Source organism: Telmatherina bonti, assembly GCF_933228915.1.
Source record: "Telmatherina bonti genome assembly, chromosome: 23".
Taxonomy (NCBI): Eukaryota; Metazoa; Chordata; class Actinopteri; order Atheriniformes; family Telmatherinidae; genus Telmatherina; species Telmatherina bonti.
This window is the reverse complement of record NC_136632.1, coordinates 5202130-5220601: the sequence shown is the minus strand read 5'-3', so window position 1 is coordinate 5220601 and position 18472 is coordinate 5202130. Positions and strand designations below refer to the sequence as shown.

Below are 18472 nucleotides of genomic sequence, written 5' to 3'. Positions count from 1 at the left end.
GCAGAGTGTGGGAAAGCTGCTGCTTCCCTCACAATAATGTACTGTTTTATGAAGCCAGAAGCAGAGCAGGGGATTGTTTAGAATCACACAGATGAATTTGGACTAGTTGGTTTATTTCTACCCACTAGTGTAGTCTGGAGCCCACAAACACTTTTAAACAGCACAATTCTGAGTCCAGACAAGTGAGTACCATGGCAGAGTCAGTCCATAACACCACATGCTGGATGGGAGGGTTTTTAGCCACCTGAGCACCGGATCTCTAGTCCAGAAAGCAGAAGTACACATTGTGTAGTGAGTCTCTGTGGTCCTGTGATGGACTGGTGAGCCAGGGTGTACCCTGTCTTTCATCCAAAGACTGCTGGGATAGGCTCAAGCTTCCCTGCAACCCTTCATTGGACTAAGCGGACTAAGGACAATGAAGAATGAAGAAGAGCAGTCCGGCTGTAACGATGGAGGTTTTAGGTCATCCGGGAGTGAGACGAGGATCATCAGACAGTTGTGGGTGCTGCTACACCCAATGCGTTAGATATTTTATTCCTTTTAAAACACTATCAATGAAAACTGTTACATTTTTTGTTTTAATCATTTGTGAAAAGACTTCCATTCCCTCCTCTGTCCATACATACTGCACCATCTTTACTCAAAATAAACTGGTGACATGACCCCCTGCATCATGTCCGGTGATGCATAATAGCAAAAAAGTGTTTCCATGACACTTATACCTCTATGTCAACATAGTAAAAAAAACATCTCATGAGAGCGTAAAGATGTTATAGCAATATTTCAAAGATTTTTTCTAAATATTGGTGTTTATCTGAGTTTTTTATTGCAATATTTTAGTTTTGCGGAACCCTAGGGGTAATGGAAACAGCTGCAGTCATGAGCTGCTTCATGTCCAGCGTTCAAAGAAACAGAATCAAAACTTTGTTGTAGACAAAGTCATAAACTTCTTCCAGTAATTCAGAAGCACTTTGGTGACGGCAAAAGTGATTAAAAAAAGTGGCTTAGAGCTCATCACATTGAAACTTTGGATCCAAGTTCTGGGAACTCTCCAGATATTCATCTAATGAAGAACTTGTAGGGAATTTAAGGACACGCTACAGAACTTTTACATGTCCTGTCACTCGTCCCCTATCGACGGCTATTTTGGCATGCATCCTGCATCCGTCCTGACCTGTTAGCTCGCTCCAGCCAGCAGAAGACCATCTTACCATGACTCTTGTTTTGTCTCTTTCTCTCTTTTAAAGCTCTAGTAGGTAATCTTGCTCAGAAATTATTATTTTACTCTGTGTGAAGTGGTTCCTCATCCTGATAGTAGTCTATACATTTTATAATCATGAACAATGAGAAATCTAGTTAGACCTCCCAGTTTACTGTAAATCTGTAAAAACTCTGATCAATCCAAACGTTCGGGCCGAATTGAAGTTGTTCATTTCTTGTATTTCTGATTTTTTTTCTCCCGGCTCCCCTCCTCCCCCTCCAGCAGTGCATCCCTGATAGCCACACCCTGCATATAAACAGCGTGTTAGGATGAAAATACAAAGTAGTGAAGAAGAAACTTGGAAGGCAAACATGGCTGAGAAAATGCAGGAAGGACAAGACAAGGCACCACTTTAACATCTTGCTAGCTCCCCAACATTACCTAGCCCAGCTTTTATCTGCTTGCGTTTCTTTGCTGAATCAGTGACGTTGCGTGTTTAAACCAGCCTGTGTGTTTTCTAGTGTGAAGCTAAACTCTGCTGCAACTTCACGTCGCGTCCCAGATGTAAAAGTTTTGTAGTGTCGGTTTCTCCGCCTCGGGATGCTGCAAGGTAGCAGCAGCTCTAGAAATGCACATGATAGATGTCATTGTGCCATCGAACAAGTCCAGAACGTGGACTTTTAAGGTAAGAAAAGTAAATGTGTCTTTAAAAAGGTGGTTGGACAACCTGGGAACAACTTCAGGTTGTGATGAGGTAAAAATGCATCTCTCAGTCAGTCCTGATACTTGAGTTAATTGCAGAAATTTTAAAAGCGGGATATAAACGTGATTATTAATGTAGCACAATTTGGCTTTTTTAAAACAAATTCTTCTAAATGTCAGATGTGCCATTTATATTCCAAAATAAAAGAAGAATTTGAAAAAAAAAAAAAAAAGAGACATTATAATAATGTTAATAAAGAAAACACCTTATTTAACAAAACCACAAACTATAAGTGTCTGGATGCTGACATCTAAACGTGGACAAACCTTCCTGTTACATGTTTTCTGGAGAGATGAGCTGATAAATAATACAGCCGATGCCTGAATCACATTCGATTGCTCCTCCCTGCTTTTTGGCTGTCATAAGGTGCAAAACAGCCCAGAGGCTCGTGTTTCAAGAAGCTTCAGAGGCTTGGATCCCAAACAGGCTGACTGACCTGCACAATATTTGCCCGAGGAAAGATTATACCTGCCGTGAGAGAAGAGCAGCAGCCTCTAGTTGGACTGAAGCAGGGAAAAGCAGTGTGCGTCTCGGTGTCTGTTTGTCATCCATGCAGCTGGTATTCTACATTATGAACAGTAGGTTTATGTACAGCAGATTACTACCTTATATAACCATCGTCTGCTTTAGATCAGCAGAAAACTGTTAGAATGTTGTGAAATTATTGCTGCGTTTGGCAGTGCTGCCCTTTGCTTCGTGTTCATTTATTTATTCTCCCCTCAGAGGGCAATCCTCCAGCAGATAATGCTCTCTAAGATGGAAACAGCGTGAGACTTCAGCAGTTACCATGTGTCTGACGCAGAAATGCTCCCCCGGCCGGCAGAGAAATGACACAGTATGTATTTGACATTTCTAATCAATCACAAGTTTCCTCTCAGGTTTGTGTTGCTTTGCACAATCAGGCGTCATTTCAGCTTTTTATGTCACACACATCGGGTTTTAAACCGCAAACTTCTGCAAACCTGGGATTTAATCATCAGTTGGAACGCCTCATCTGAATCTCTCTCATGTTTGCTTTTCTTTTTCTACTTCAGACCGTTCGCAGCTAAAATCCAGTTTTCATTCAATACTTCATAATCAGTCTCCAAAGTTTATTTTAATGATGACTCTGAGGGGACTACAAACTAGTCATAGAAGGAGCTCTACAGAGGAAGCAACAACAATCACCCTGATAAAGATAGTTTTCTATTTAAAAAGTCATATTCATTAAAAAGAAAGCCTTTCATGCAGTGAGTCACACAGAATGGGGGACCTTTGGTTCAGTTCAGGCTTTATGGGGGACGGAAATGATGAGTTTGAATCAGCAACGCTGTCAAATCTGTCAAATTGGCTTCAACCATGAGAAAACAAGCATGCAAAGTCATCGCTAAAACAATGTCAGCTGTTTGTGGTGTTAAGGTCATTCAATGATAATTACTTTTCATTCATTATCATGACAGGTAAACCGTCTATATGTTGTTTTTATGTTGTCTATATGTTGTCTAAATGTTGTCTAAACTGTATTTTTTAGTGAAAGCTGGATCATTGATATGAGGAAGAACTGTTTCTTCATCATGAGGGGTTTTGAAGGTGACGAGATGTTTTTTTTTTCACCTTTCATCCTTCTTACACAGCTCGGTTTGAAGTGAAAAACAAGAAGAAAAAGCAAACTAAAGGGGATAAACTTAAAGGAATTTAACTTTCTATGATGGAAAATGAGCCTATTTCTAGTTCTTAGCTTTAACTTAAATCCTAAAACTGAAGAGTTATGGATCAGTCAGGATAGATGAAACTATTATTAATCTACCAAAGTTTATAATGATGAAGTACATTTAATTATCTTTAAGTCAACATGACCCTTGAAGACACATTTTATTTCCATTAATTCACCTCAAGTACATTTATATATTCAACCTTCTGTTCTCCAAAGACCACCAGACTTATTTAAGATGAACAGGATCAAGTTGAAGTTTCTTTGTAAAGCACGTTTACTGCAAACCCAGTAGCAGTAAATGTGCTTTACAGGTGCTGAACAATAAAAACAAAAGCACAGTGAAACAATAAGATCAGTGAAAACAAAGGCATTAGACCGGGATAAGAAATAAAAGATGTACAATAAACATAAGCTGGAGCACGGAGAAGTGGGTCTTCAACAAGGACTTAAAAGCAGCTCTGATGTGGAGCAGCAAAATGTTCCACAGCTTCACGCAGCAGAAGCTCTGGATTTCAGCTGGGAGGAAGAGACCTGCAGGAGGAGCTGAGTGGAAGAAACCCTGACTGGACGCTGGTGCAGCAGCTCAGACAGGTGCAAGGGAAACGCACCGTTTCAGGCTTTAAAAGGAGTAATAAGATTTTCTCCTGAATCCTGAAACTAGCAGGAAACCAGTGCAAAGCAGCCAGCAGAGGAGGAACAGTGATGTCTCCTCCCTGCTGGCAAGCCAGAAGCTGCTGTAAAACTGTACGATTTGCGTTTCCTGATGGGGATCCTCCACACTGGGGGCCATGCTGCGGTGATGGCCCTTGTCTGGAGGGTCGGTAGCGCCCTGCTCTGCATCCTAATGGTCATGGTGTTCGACCCGACGGGCCATGACCCTGTGGGTCCTGTGGTGGCGGCCTCTACAGCTGTGGATCAGGATGCCCTCGGTGTGTACGGTGCGGATGCTTTGTGTGATTTACCTGAGTAGGTGTGGGAGAGATAATGCTTGGATGTGTGAGTTATATGCTTGGGTATGAGAAGGCGTATCTATAATTCTGTTTTGTTGTTGATCTTTAGTTGTTTGTGTGAATCATTTTTTTCTGCTCTTTTGTATAAAAACTGCCATAAAAACACAATTTGGATTGATTGATACCGAAGAGGCCATTTATGTGTTTTTGTTTTCTTTTATGAGAAATGGCTGTTCTGGAAGTTAAATTATTTTCTGTATTACATATTAGGTTATATTACACAGCGAGATTTTTATTTAAAGTCTGTTATTCAGCTTTTTGATGAGTGTGAGAACGGTGAGGGAAGACCGGTCATTTATGTCATGTCCAGGAAATCAGTGTCAGGGGGTGTGAGACAGGAGGAAATGAGTTTTTGACCACTTTCAGGTGTTCTGTTGGTTTTTGTTAACTGGAACAAATATTTAATAATCCACCTCTATAAAGAAAAATAACTTTTTTGTAATTTTCTAAATAATTTCTCTTTTTATTTTATTTGGGTTTCGGAAGTGCATAAAAATGTCAGCATTTCCTCTGGTGCTGGAAAAACCCCATGAAAGGAGACATTTCTCTTCCTTTCAAGGCCGCTAAATTTAGCTGACAACTCATGTTTGAGTTTGCATGCGTGCATGTGTGATGCCTACAAATGTAGGATCACAAATGTGATTTAATTTGGGTTTTTTTTTTTTTATTAAGAAGAAGGTCTCAGCTCATCTATAATACACCTGTTTTAGGCCTGTTGTTGTAAGTGTAATTGCGATTTTAGGACAGCAGAGGGCGTCTGGACCAAGGTGAGCGCTGGGTGTGGTGATCTGCTGAGAAGCAGCGCATGCTCAGACCAGAGCCTGCCTGCCAACAGATCACAGCTCACGCGTGTCTTTTCCTTCCTGCAAAAATATACAGGACCAAACAGAGGCCTGTAACACATGCGTGTCGCATGACAGCCAACTAACAAACCATTAGCATGATTTCCCATTAAAGCTCTTCCTCTTTTTCTACAGACACACAAACACTGACAGCTACGCTTACACACTAATAGAAATAAAAAGCCACAGAAAGCAGATGTTTCTACTTCTTTAACATCAGCACCTGGCAACTTGATCACATGACTCATGAACAGCATTTTCCACATGAAGCTAATTGACAGCTAATTCTGTTTAGTTTGTCTTGTGCAGATTTCAGATCAGTGCTGTGCAGATGTTGGCATCCGTGCAGCCTGATGCAGGAGAAACAAAGTCCTCAGTTAAAACTCCCTCAGAGCCCAAGCAAAGCAGGAAATTACAGCTAAAGGTTCTGTGAGATGAAGATGAAAAGCTTTGGAAAGCTTTGTGAAAGGTTTGTGAGTTCTTTCAGGAGTTTGTGATCGAGATATCCTGTAGAGGCAGAAAGAGATTAAAAAAAAAAAAAAAAGGATGTCTGATATATAAATTACAAGTTGTTTGAGGCTGAGGCTGAATTGAAGAAAAACACAAAGCTCCTCTGGAGATGTGCTGATCACAATCGATCGGAAAACAGATGACCAAAGCTGACAAAAGATTCCCTGTTTTCCAAAGCAAACAGCCACAGTCTCAACCAGTATATAAGAAACCTGAAGCTGGGAGATGAGTTTTGTGTTGTTACTGCTGAGGCAACCAGACGTGGACAGAAAATCCCATGCAGGCATTTAGACTGTTCAAATTGTTTCATTTGAATGAGGTTATAAGAGTTTTACATCCTTTAACTGTTAAATAGTTTATAGATGTGATTCCAGGGAGACTGATTTTACAAGAAGCTTCCAGTCAACATGCATTGCAGCACATTTAGCAGATAAAGTCAAGCATTGTTGGACTGAAATGCGAGAACTTAATGTTTGCAAACCGCTCACCGAAGTGGGTAACATAAGAAATATCCACCGGCTAAAGTGGCCAAATTAGCTCCATCATGGCCTCCCACCTGTCCAACTGATTCAGACACAGATGTGGATTCTTGGTCAGAGCAAAGGAGGAACAAGAAAGTCAATAAGTGGCCACAAATCAATGGGCCTGCAGCGAAGCTTAGAGCGTTGAAGCAAATCTGCACAAGATGCTGCAGCTCTCTGAAGCTGCCAGTGCAACACAGACCTTCACCTGATGATTGGTTTTGTTCTGTCCAACATGCAGTTATGCTGAAGTGCATAGTTTAGTAGGAAAGGGCTGCACTAAATGGAAAGTAGCTGCGACCAGCAGGCCCGTATTACGGCCCTGAATGGGTCGCTCGCCTCTGTTCCACCTGCAGAACCCACATATGCTTCCACTCCAGGCTTTACACTGGAAACGCCTCGTACAAGGTAAACCATTAGTGATCCTTTAACTTTCACACGAACAAAAAGGACAGAGAAAAATGTTTCTCTTAGTTTCTCCGTTTGTTCTGGACAAGAAAAAACAGAATAAATATTTTTTTAGCAAAAGGTTGCGATGTTAAAAAGAAGAAGTTAATAATAATGTAACAGCAGTTAAACAGTAATATCATAACTAACACTTTGTGTGGCTTTTTACACACCCAAACCAGTTGATAGATTGTTTTTCTTTCATCAATTCATCAAAAGTCACTGCAAATGTACCTCTAAATAGTAGACCAGGACCTGGAAGGGTTAAAGGGCACACAAAAATGTGTGTTTTTTAGCTGTAACAACATAATTTTACTAATGTGATGAAAAAAAACACACTACTGTTAAAATGTGTATATTTTATTTTATTTTATTTTATTTTATTTTATTTTATTTTATTTTATTTTATTTTATTTTTGTGGGTCAAAAAGGGAGTGAAAACTACGGTGGCTGACAGGAGCAAAAGTGCTTTATATCCAAATAAAATGCTGTGTGTATGAAAACAACTTCAATAAGAAAATGCAGCATATTCACTTTCACAAAAGTGGATTCCTGGAAAACTTAAAGGGTCCCCAGTTTGAAAATAAAAAAGTATTTCTTTCCATTTCTCACTCAGCAGGCTGATCAGTCAGGGAGGAGAGCTTCTTCCTTTCCTTCAGTAGTAACATTCTCCTTTTTATGCTTCCATGAGAAAACAGGATCTCATCAGAAGGATGTATGGATGCCGCCTGTTTACTTTATCTATGTCATCGAGGCAAATCGCTTAAACTTTAAACCATCTACACGACTGCGCTCGTCATCGAGGAGAAACGTGGGATTGCTGAGGAACTTTGTGTCTTTAACTGTGGAAATTAAATCCACGGCGGCCATCTTGGTTTGGTAGCAGCTAAACTAGCATGTTGTGGTACTGTGCGTACGGGGATCAGATGTGTGTGTGTGTGTTCACATTTCTAACACTAACAACATTTCTTTTGCTAGCTAGTGAGATTTTAAACACAAGTTTTTGTTCATGTATAATTTTTCACAGGAAAACTTATGTGTCCTCGTGATGCAACAATAGTGGGTTTAATGCATCAGGGATGCAGGATGCGTACCTGGCAACATCAGTTATTATGACTGCTGGTTTTACCGACTGGGGTCACGTGCTTGGATGCACCAAGAATCAGCTGGTCGCTAATTTTGGTTCTACTTGTTTATCCTTGCAGTCGTTTATTTGTCATCAAGTCGGGGAACTCTGGAGTCTCCCAGCAACCATCAGGCAAGAGGTAGACACACCTGGACAGGTCGCCAGTCCATCGCAGGACCACTAGCTCTAACTGGTGTCCAGTCCTAGGAGCACAACCAAAGCTACAGAAGTCCACACACCAGCTGGAGAAATGACGTAGAAACACAAATCTTTGTGCAACCATCACTGACGTTATCTCTGCAGTCTGTCATGATGAGATGTAACATCACACTGATTACGTAATTAATGAGCAAATGCAAATTTCACCACAAGACTCAGCAAAGAACAAAGCATTTTGTTCCAAACTAGATTCCTCATTTTAGCCTATTTTGTCCACATTTAGGCTCTAAAACCGCATTTTAGAGCCTAAACTAATATGTGGAGCATGACACCATTTTGTTGACTTATTTACAGCTTGTACACAACTTTCTAGACTTCCTGTCCAATCAGAATAAAAGGAGAAGAGTAAATAAAGACTTTATGGAACCCTGACCAGTGTGGAGTGTGTGAAAAAAACAAACGAATATTCCCTTCAATGAATCAGTTTTATGGGCTGAGAAGAGGGTGACAGCTCAGGTTGTTTGCTGTTCAGGCTGAGCAAAAGGTTTAAGCCATGACCCTGCTGTGGGGGTTGGGGGGGGGGGGGGGGGGGGGGGGATTCTGGCCTCTTTAATTGAATCCATTAACCCCTCGCATCTGAGTCCATGTAAATCAGGAGACTGCATATAAATATAAATGTAGGGGCATGTAATTAAGAAAACTGCTCCTCTGTGGTCTGTTAATGACTAACACAAATATTATCAGAAGATTACTGTATTCATTTAATATCTGTAGGCTGATAATAAATTATACATGCTTTTTTTAATAACTCTTTTCCCCTTGAGGCGCTAAATCAAAACAGAAAGTTCCTAAAAACACGACTCTCCCACATCCTGCCGACTGAAAAACCAAACATTAAAAAGGCACGTCTGTGCACTTTAATCACCACTTTATTATTGTTTTTCTTTAATTCATTCAAACTTCTGCTGGAGTGAAACATGACAGAGAAATGAATATTTGATGCGCCGCAGTCGCAGCTGCAATGTGAGGACTGAGACCCTGAAGACCTGTTACGGTTTAGTCTCACCACCCTTCATCCTTGTTCGGAACGTGTTGACAAGATGACGCTGAGGATTTCAATGTGTTGTCAGCACTTACGTTTGTTTAGAGTCCCTCATATCACACCACGTCTTACACACACACACACACACACACACTCAACACATGAAAGCAACCAAATGAGCTGTGACAAATAAACATCATCCTGTGCCGTCACAACCAATCACTGGGACGTTGCGCACAGGAAATAAAGTCAGTGATGGAGGCGGGATGGAGAAGACGCCTTTCAGCCTACAGTAGATCTCAGAGAGACTCATTCTCTCCCTGTTAGACACAAAGGCTGACCCCAGCGTGCACCTCAGGGAGGCAGACACTTTAAAAACCCTGGCGTAAAGATCATTACCTGCTGTTAAATACAAAGAAGAAATGATCTTTGACCCTCTGGACATCATGACTCCCGACCATCAACAAGTGTCTTCATATAAATACTTGGTGTCTAACGACCTGAGCTGGAGTGAATATGTTGACTTTATGCAGCAGACTCGCCCAGAAACTGCCCTTCCTCAGTAGACTACGTCTGTTTGCTGTGGGTGCAGCGATCAGGACCGCATTTTACTGTGCAGTCGTTGTGAGATCTGGCATGGTGGTCTGCGACGGCTCCCTGACAGTCCAGAGTAAGACGAGCTGCACAGAGGTGTAACAACATGAGGAGGTCGTGGTCAGGCAAGCCTCTAACGCAGGGGTGGGCAACTCCGGTCCTCCAGGGCCACAGTCCTGCAAATGTTAGGAGTTTCCCTGCTGCAACACACCTGGCACACATCAGACCTAATCAGCAGACTGGTGCAGAGCTTCACATCAAACTCTGCACCAGTCTGCTGATTGGCCATTGATGTGAATCAGCTGTGTTGCAGCAGGGAAACTCCTAACATGTGCAGGACTGTGGCCCTGGAGGACCGGAGTTGCTCACCCCTGCTCTAACGTCTCGGCTGATCCATCTTACCTTCTACTGGCGGAGTACAACCTGCTGCCCCCAGGGAGGCGCTATAGAGCTACAACCGCTGAAGCTCTTCTTTTCCTCTGCTGAACAAACACATCAGCACTGCCCAGTCCTCCTCCACTTCCCATCTAGGGTGGTGGGGAGGCTCCTCAGCTCTGGATCCACTTCCCTTAGTTTCCTTTTTATTTTGTAGTTTTTCTCCCTTGTGTTTCCTCTTCCTGTTCACCTGCTTTTATGTAGTCCCTTAAATCCACCTGTGTATCGTTGTGTTTTCTGTGTACAAGTACGACCTGGTCTCAGTTCTTATTTGCTGGTTCATTGTTTGTTGGTTTTCCCTGTTTACTCCTCGTTTCTTCTGCATCTCCGTTCTGCATGTGGGTCCACATCTCTGCAAATCCTAACAACACCGTCAGAATTTGAAATACCAATCATCTTAATTAATTAACAGCAATTATTAATTTAAAACATAGAAAACTGTTTTGTTTTTTTTTTCTGGTCACTCCCAAAATATACTGAAATCTAAGTTAGAGCAAGATCTATTGTGTGAAAGAAAAGTCAGAAAAATCCGCCCTGTGTTTGTTGAAAAACAAACAAGCAGATAAATGATGGGAAAAACATGACTTCCTCAGTGAAAGTAATCATTTTAATGCATTATTGTCTCACACCAAACTTCTCACAGGTCCACACATGCACCGACCATATTTATGCCACCATTTCTACTACGGTGTCTCTGAATGGACAAACAACTCTGCACAGGACCAGCTTTGTTTGGAAGGAGCTAGAGCACCGTTTGGCATAAGGAGCGCATCAAACAGACCATAGAAGAAGACAGTTTGCATGTAAACAGTGTTGAAGTGGTTCCCTGTAGAAAGTCCTCGTTGCATCTGATGCCACTGGATGAAAACCTCTTTACCTGGATGAATTCTGACCACTAACGGCCACCATAGATTCACGCCTGCGCCTCAAGTTGAGTCAGTGTTGATCTTTATTAGTAAACATCAGTAATTCTTCCACTTTAAATCTATCTTCTTTTTGTTTAATATTCATTTAACTACATTTCATACGAAGCAGGAGCTCACTGATAAACTTTAGATCCCATTCCTCCATGGAGTTTTGCAAACTGCTGGAGTCACGACACACAAACCTTCCTGAACTAATAAGCACCGCCTTAACATCATGTGATTAATAAACTGCCGTCATGTATGCATTATAAAGTCTTCCATGCAACAGTTTCACTCCGTTATCTGCAGGCAGGATCGCTGCATCACTGTCTAATTTCCGTCAGATTCCAAATGCAACCTGATTAATGTTGCTGCACGCCGTTCATTTGTCTTGCAAAGCAGTGGGGTATGGTTAAATGTGGAACAAGGTGCCCATGGAGACTGGTGGCTCAGAGGTAGGCAGCTCTGGTAGCGTAAACACAAAGATGGCTCTTTACCGAGCTAAAGTTTAAGGTTGTGCTTCAGCTTCTTGACTCATGAAGCCAAAACTCAGAAAATTTGACAAAACTATGACAAACAAACATGCAGATGTCAAGTTGCAGGTTAGATTATTCATGAAAACAAACAAACAATAAGAGCTCTTTAAAAACAAGATGTTTTTTCTTTCTAATGGTCCGACGTGAGCTGTTACAGAGTCAGAACCCAGAAATGTCAAATGGTTCTTAAGAAGATGACTCAGCGTGCTAATGGAATATAAATGATAAACCACAGCGAGACGACGGCAGAGGTTGGGGAGGAAACGTCGCTTGATTGAGATGCATTTATGACACGAGGTTACTCTCTCGTAGGCTGAAGGTCCTCACATGCACCTCTGGCTGCCTGAAAGGGGAACATCTTGAATGCAATGCTCCAGAGGAAATCAGCGCCTGCGACTACGTGACTTTTTCTTCACACCTCTTACTGCTTCATGCTCTTCATCACCCATCGTTTACATTCAGCACGTTTTTAGCATCATGTCTTTCATTAAAGAGAAGAAAGGGAAGAAATAGAAACCCACCTGGCTGAAATCGATGGAGGCTTTCTGGGGACGTCCATTCATCTCAACCAGGTGTCTTAGCAGTGATATATGTGAGAACCTGCACAGGTAATATACTGACAAACACATCTTTCTGTGCTTTCATCCACATGTAAATGCAGTTTAGGGAAGAACAGAAACCGTTGGGAAACTGAAGATATTTCATTAGTATGACTTTGCCACTGATGTTTGGACCGAGTAGCCAGCGTCAGATTGTGCTCTTACAATACCCAGTGACCAGTGACGTGCGGTCAGGGGAGGCAGGTGAGGCAGTGCCTCACCTGTCGTGAATTTAAAAACAGAAAAAATACGTACAATAAATGTAAATATTTTCCATTAATCTATATTTAAAATACATTTTCAGTATTACTACATACATATTTCTGACATTTTATCACAAAAACATTTGCCAAATTTGAGTTATCGCCGATGGCAGAAACCCTGGGTGAGGCTGTGGCGAGCGGTGTCTCACGCCTGAAAGCACAATCCAATACAAACTGGGTAGAATAATGCGTGCCCGTTTCTGTTCCTCGCCTATCGCCAATATGAACATTACATAAGTATTAATTATACACCATACACTTTATACAGTCTGTGTAATGTCTTTTATGCATGTGTGAGAGAGTTATCCTTATCCTTTATCGTACAATAAAGTGCAAAGAAAAGTCAGCCGGTGAGGCACGCAGTACTCTGCCTCACCTCAAGGGGGCGAACGCAATCTGGCAGGTGCTTTCTAGCTGCAGCGGCTTCAGCAGAGGCAACTGAAAGTCGGCGCCAAGCTGAAGCCAGCAGCTATTTAATACTCTGTCTGATCCATCTCATTATGGAGGATTTTATTTCAACGCTAAAAAAATGTCTCAAAACTTGATTTCCAGTCCAAACAGAAGGCGATGCGTGATGGAAGACCAACGCCGGAGCTAAAAGGTTTGCTTCAAACTGAGTCAATGAGTCGTTCTTCTCAAACTGAGTGGTACAAGCGAAAAGACTGGCTGTGTGGAAAGGTGCTGTTTTTTCCAGTTCTTACAATTGTAAATCTGACTCTTGAGAAGTCAGCGCCTCACCAGCCTTGAACCTCACTGCATGTCACTGCTAGTGACCTCAACTCTTCTGATGCATGGCGACGTCAGACATAGCTGACCTTAAACAGGACTTTTTATGTGTTTGTTTGTTAATTCTGGTTCAGTTCAGCTTTATTTAAGCAGTGCCAATTCACAACAAAGCCTTCACATATAATACCCAATATGATCCAAGATGTTAATCCTACTTATTATACCTGCAATGCTTCCAGGTTAATGGTGAGTCTTCTCTTTTTCCTGTCGCTCTCCAGTAAGGTGTTCTTGTGTTTCTTTGCTGAATCAGCCATGTGCATCCAGAAACATCCAGCTGCCGTCGCGTGACGTGGTGCAGAGCAAAGCTGTCACATGATGCCCCAGTTGTGGAATACTTTTTTTTTTTTTTTTTAATTTAGGAGCCTGCAGGGCATCAATGGCTCCAGGAATCTGCACAAGGTCAGTCTGGCTTCAGTATGAGTCAGAAGCATAGAGTTCAAAGGTCAGAAACGTGTCCGGTGTTGCTTTAGACAGGTAGACAGGGTCTTTTCTTCCTGAAGCCACACTGGGAGCTCCTTCCACAGTCTAACTGGGTTCTGCCTCCAGTTTTAGAACCTCAGAGACAGAGATCCTCAGTCCTGGTCCCAGAGGGTCAGTGCTTGACATCCAGCTCTGCACAATGCTTTTATACATGTTATTTTCATCTATGTTCTTCACTCTTTTCAAATTTTTATTTTAGACAAGTCATATTTTGCTTGTAATAGTTTCCTGCACTGAATGGAGGTGAAGCTCCGATCTCGTTGTTCTGCTACAGTTTACATGAGATTTAAGTCCTCTTTAATACCAAATAAAAGTTAAATCCACTTTAAACAGATAAAAAAAAGCCAAATGGAAATGACAATTCAGAATTTAACTTATTTCCAACCTAAGTCGCTGGTTTATTCCCATTTAAACCCAAACAGAACTGGTGATCTGTCCAGGGTGTACTGGGATTACTGGGAAAGGCTCCAGCTTTCCTGCAACCTTTACTCAGACTAAGCAGTTCAGAAAATGAATGAATGACCGATTAATTCCTGTAAAAGTTCATTCTGGGTTTTCTGTGCATACTTGCTAACTTGTCCCATCCCAGTGTTACACATTTTCCACCCCCTCTCTGGTACTTTACGTTCCTCCTCCTCAGCGGCTGAAAAAAGTGAAGTGGTGTGCTCCTGTTGAGCTGCTGCTTTAAAGTTAGAATCAAATCAAAGCAAAAGCGGTTCTGATCATGTGGATTTCCATGTTATATCTGAAAAGATTAGAAGCAGCTTGTATTTCCTGTATATGACATAAGAGTCACGTCCGCCTTCTGTCCAATCAGAACCCTTCCCAACCCACCGATCTAAAGCAAACAAAGTCAGAACTACTATTGATGATTAACTAATTCAGAAAATGTCATGTAAATATAGAGCTTCGAGGACCAGAACTGACTGTTACTGCTCTAGAAAAGCACAAGTAAACCTGCAGTCTGAGGATAAAGAGCTGTGGGAAAATCTTTAAGATCCAAAGAAACCTTTACTCTGTAAACTGAAAACAATGGTGCATGCATACAGTCAAAGGGAAGAAGCCAGAGCACCAAACCAAACCAAACATTGTTCATATGTGGACCAAAACCTAAAGAATGAAATACTGAAATCCGTGAAGCTCAGTTGGAGGATTTTTATAGAAACACAAACACGTGCATTTTGACTGGAAGTATTAATGCAGTAAACAGTGTTTAATACTGATTTTGTTTAACGTCTGTCCCTCCTAAAACTCCCAGCAGGACCAGTACTTTTCCTTTGTCTCATAAAATTGTTGCCACACTTGGTGAACCAAGAGAATCTGTTGGACTGTTTCTGCAGGGGTTCGGTATTTGTTTGTCTTCATTCCCAGACAGGACAGTGGTCCTTGGGGAAAAGTCAAACAGAAAATATTCTTCTGAGAGGCTTTCAGATCTCAGTGCTTGTGATTCAGAGCAGAAAGGGCCTCAGCGAGACATGTGGTGTAGTGAAAGGATTTATTCAGGTGTTTCCCTGCTTCTGAACGGAGCTTTTGAAGGTTGAACTCAGATTAAATAAGAAATGTAGGAAAAATTTAAAAAAAAAAGAGAAAGACAGGCATTTAAAATTAAGTTCCTTTTTATAAAATAAGTGTTTGAATACAAGCTTCGTGCAGGACGTTTGGATAACAATATGGATGATGATGAGTGGAAGCTCTTCTGCTGAGAGCAATAACGTCCACATGGAAGAGAAATCTTGTCTCATGAGGACGTGGGAGTCCTTAATTGAAGCCCGGCACCATTTCTCCAGCGTTTAGCTGCAGATGATTAGAGGAAAATGCCACACATTTCTGACTTGTGTTTTGTAAAGGTCAGACAGTGGGGGTGGTTGAGGGAGGGGGGGTCTGCTATCTCTCAGAACAGCCCCTGAGGAGCCCCCAGGGAGCCATGCTCTGGAACAAAAACACCATGTGTGGCACCCGGTGTGTGTGTGTGTGTGTGTGTGCCTTTAAGTGAGTTGGTCTGAGAGTGTGTGAGAGAGGCCAAGTCCTGGAAACGGAGCTGAGTTTTAGCCGTGCAGCAGAATGACGGGCTTGTTTAGAGATAAAATCCCAGTAATGAGGACAAACGATCCATCTGCGAGAGCATCGGAGCTGAAAGCGAAGACTTCAGGTTACGCATGAATGCCTGTATTTTGTTGATCACGTCATAAAACGCCTCCAAACATCCACTCGTTTGTTTATTCGCCCACTTTCCAGAGTCCTCTCTTAATACCATGAACTCTAAATATGACATCATAAGTATAACTTCTATAAGAAACTACAGTAGTTCCAAGAGTCCATTTCTTTAGGATGATATATTGTAATAACACAGATCTCCCATTTAAATTTACATTTTAATGTTTGATTTTTTTTTTATTATTTGTTTATTTAATGACTGATATTTTTTTTTTAAATTTATGTAGCAAAGTCATACTGAGAAGTAAAAGGGGGGTTAAGTGTAAAAAAAACTTTTAATTGGATCGAGGAGGTTCTTTGTTGTAAAAGGAAACACAGAATATCACGTTTTTGGTTATTTTAAATGGTCAAACAGGCTGAATTCAGTCCAAAGTATTCTGATTTTACAGGTAAGATTTTGGACTTTTTGTGCTCCTTGCATAGGAGTCTCACCAAACATGACTTCTTCGTCTGCCTGACTCTTGTGACCCTGTCCATGAGTACCACAAGCAGGACTGGTGACGAGGCCTTGAAAGTCCCTGCCTGCATGTTTCAGGTGTGTCTGTACTTTAACACTTGTCCTGAACCTGACAAGCAGTTCAGTTAATCTGAATCATGTCTGCTGGAGTCTTTTTGAAGCATCTAAAGCAGCAAATCCCTCATTTTACTGGGGTTACTGGGCATACAGGGACCTCATGGTCTGCAACAGCATCTCAGACATACTGTACTCCTGTATCGCCCTGAAGGACAGAGTTGTTAGCCTTTACCCAAATCAACAAAACACATGGAACTTAATGCTGAAACTCCCTGGGCCCGCTGAGCAACGGTGCAAAGGAAAAGATCTGGTCTTCTTCTGTTCCATGATCTGGATAAAACTCATTCTGCTCCTCCTGAATCCCAGGTTTCACAATGAACCGCATCCTCCAGTCCAACAACTTAGAGTCCACTTTCCCAGGGATCCTGAGAAGTACTGTCTGCTTCCCCTTTATGAAACTGAAGACCACCTCAGACCTCAACTGAAACAGTATTTCATCAAAGGCAGCTCAACGGCGTCCAGAACCTTCAGCATCTCAGGTCAGATCTTAACCCCCCCCCCTCCAGCTGGGGTGTCATACACACCTGACCCGAACTAATCAGTCATGGTGCAAAACTTCATCGGCTGCTGGATCCATTTAATGGAAGCCAGATGTGTTGGAGCAGGGATACATTGAAGACCTGCAGGACAGCGGAGGACCGACTTTAGACACTCTGACCTACAGACTGTGATGAAGTCATTAATCATGTTAAAACGCAGCATCAGAAAGGCATCATGAAAATGTTCACGTTTTCTGTAAGTCTGGATCAGACTTCTGCACCTGCTGAAATCAGAAAGGTTTTTCTCTAACCCAAATTCAAAGCAGTGTCTCATTTCACAAAATTTAGCTTTATTTTTTTATTTTTTTTTTTAGTTTCCAGTTTGTCCACTATTGTGAATTTTGCTTTTCATGATTTATATCAAGATGTGTGGAAGCATAACACTCTTGGTTTTCTCACAGCACATCTAATTCTGTTGGACCTTGAGGACAATAGCTGCGGTTTTAAAGCAGATAATGGAGATTTTAATAAACTAAACTACACCTAATGTCATTTCAAAGTCAAATATTATTTTTTAAAAATCTGCACTCTTCTTTGTTTTTTAATATTATATTATTAATATTAAATTATAGCTGTTTTTTTCTCCTTTAAACAAATATAGAACAAGATTAAAGTCAAACTGCAAAAAGTACGAGGTGTTTTGCCTTTAGCACAAATGAATAAACAAATTTTAAAACACTGAAAAATGTGTTGAACAATGTTGTAATATTGCAAACATACAGCGTATTTTCATCCTTTTTATTAACGCCCGGCCTTTCTGACTGAAGACAGCCACAGTGGAGACACTCGTCTGCTCCTTGGCTTCAGGGGACGTCTTATCAACCCTCCTTGTCCTTTTTGCTTTTTCGATTCTCTCCATGTGGATGCTTTTTGATTGCTAGAAATAGCTGGACTTGTTCCCTTCAGATGTGGGCTGTCTGACTGCCGGACCTGTGCAGCCTGATCCGCTGGCAGCCACTGACAGCCCAGAAACAGCCCCGTCCCGCTCCATCCCTCAAGCCCCCACACTGTTAGCATCAACAGCCACCATCCACGTCTCTCAGACACTTCCTCCTGCCTGTCCTCCGACGGCTCCAATTTAGAGGTGTCTGTTTAATTGAGTGGGCAACATTTATCTTTATGTGTGAGTGTGTGTGCATGAGAGCTTGTTCCTCTCAGGGACTGACTGAAAGAACCTTGTTCATTAAAGAATGCTGGATGAGAAAGCCTTTGCACGCAGCGTGGGCAGTTTTT

General features: G+C 41.7%; 1 long non-coding RNA gene across 1 annotated transcript; it reads left to right on the top strand.

Annotated features, from left to right (window-relative positions):
- The first annotated feature begins 2401 nt into the window (after positions 1-2401).
- On the top strand, positions 2402-8693 carry LOC306773153. The gene is made up of 3 exons (XR_013771791.1): positions 2402-2542; positions 2688-2799; positions 8193-8693. It is a non-coding gene; the product is annotated as an uncharacterized lncRNA (long non-coding RNA).
- Positions 8694-18472: the final 9779 nt, after the last annotated feature.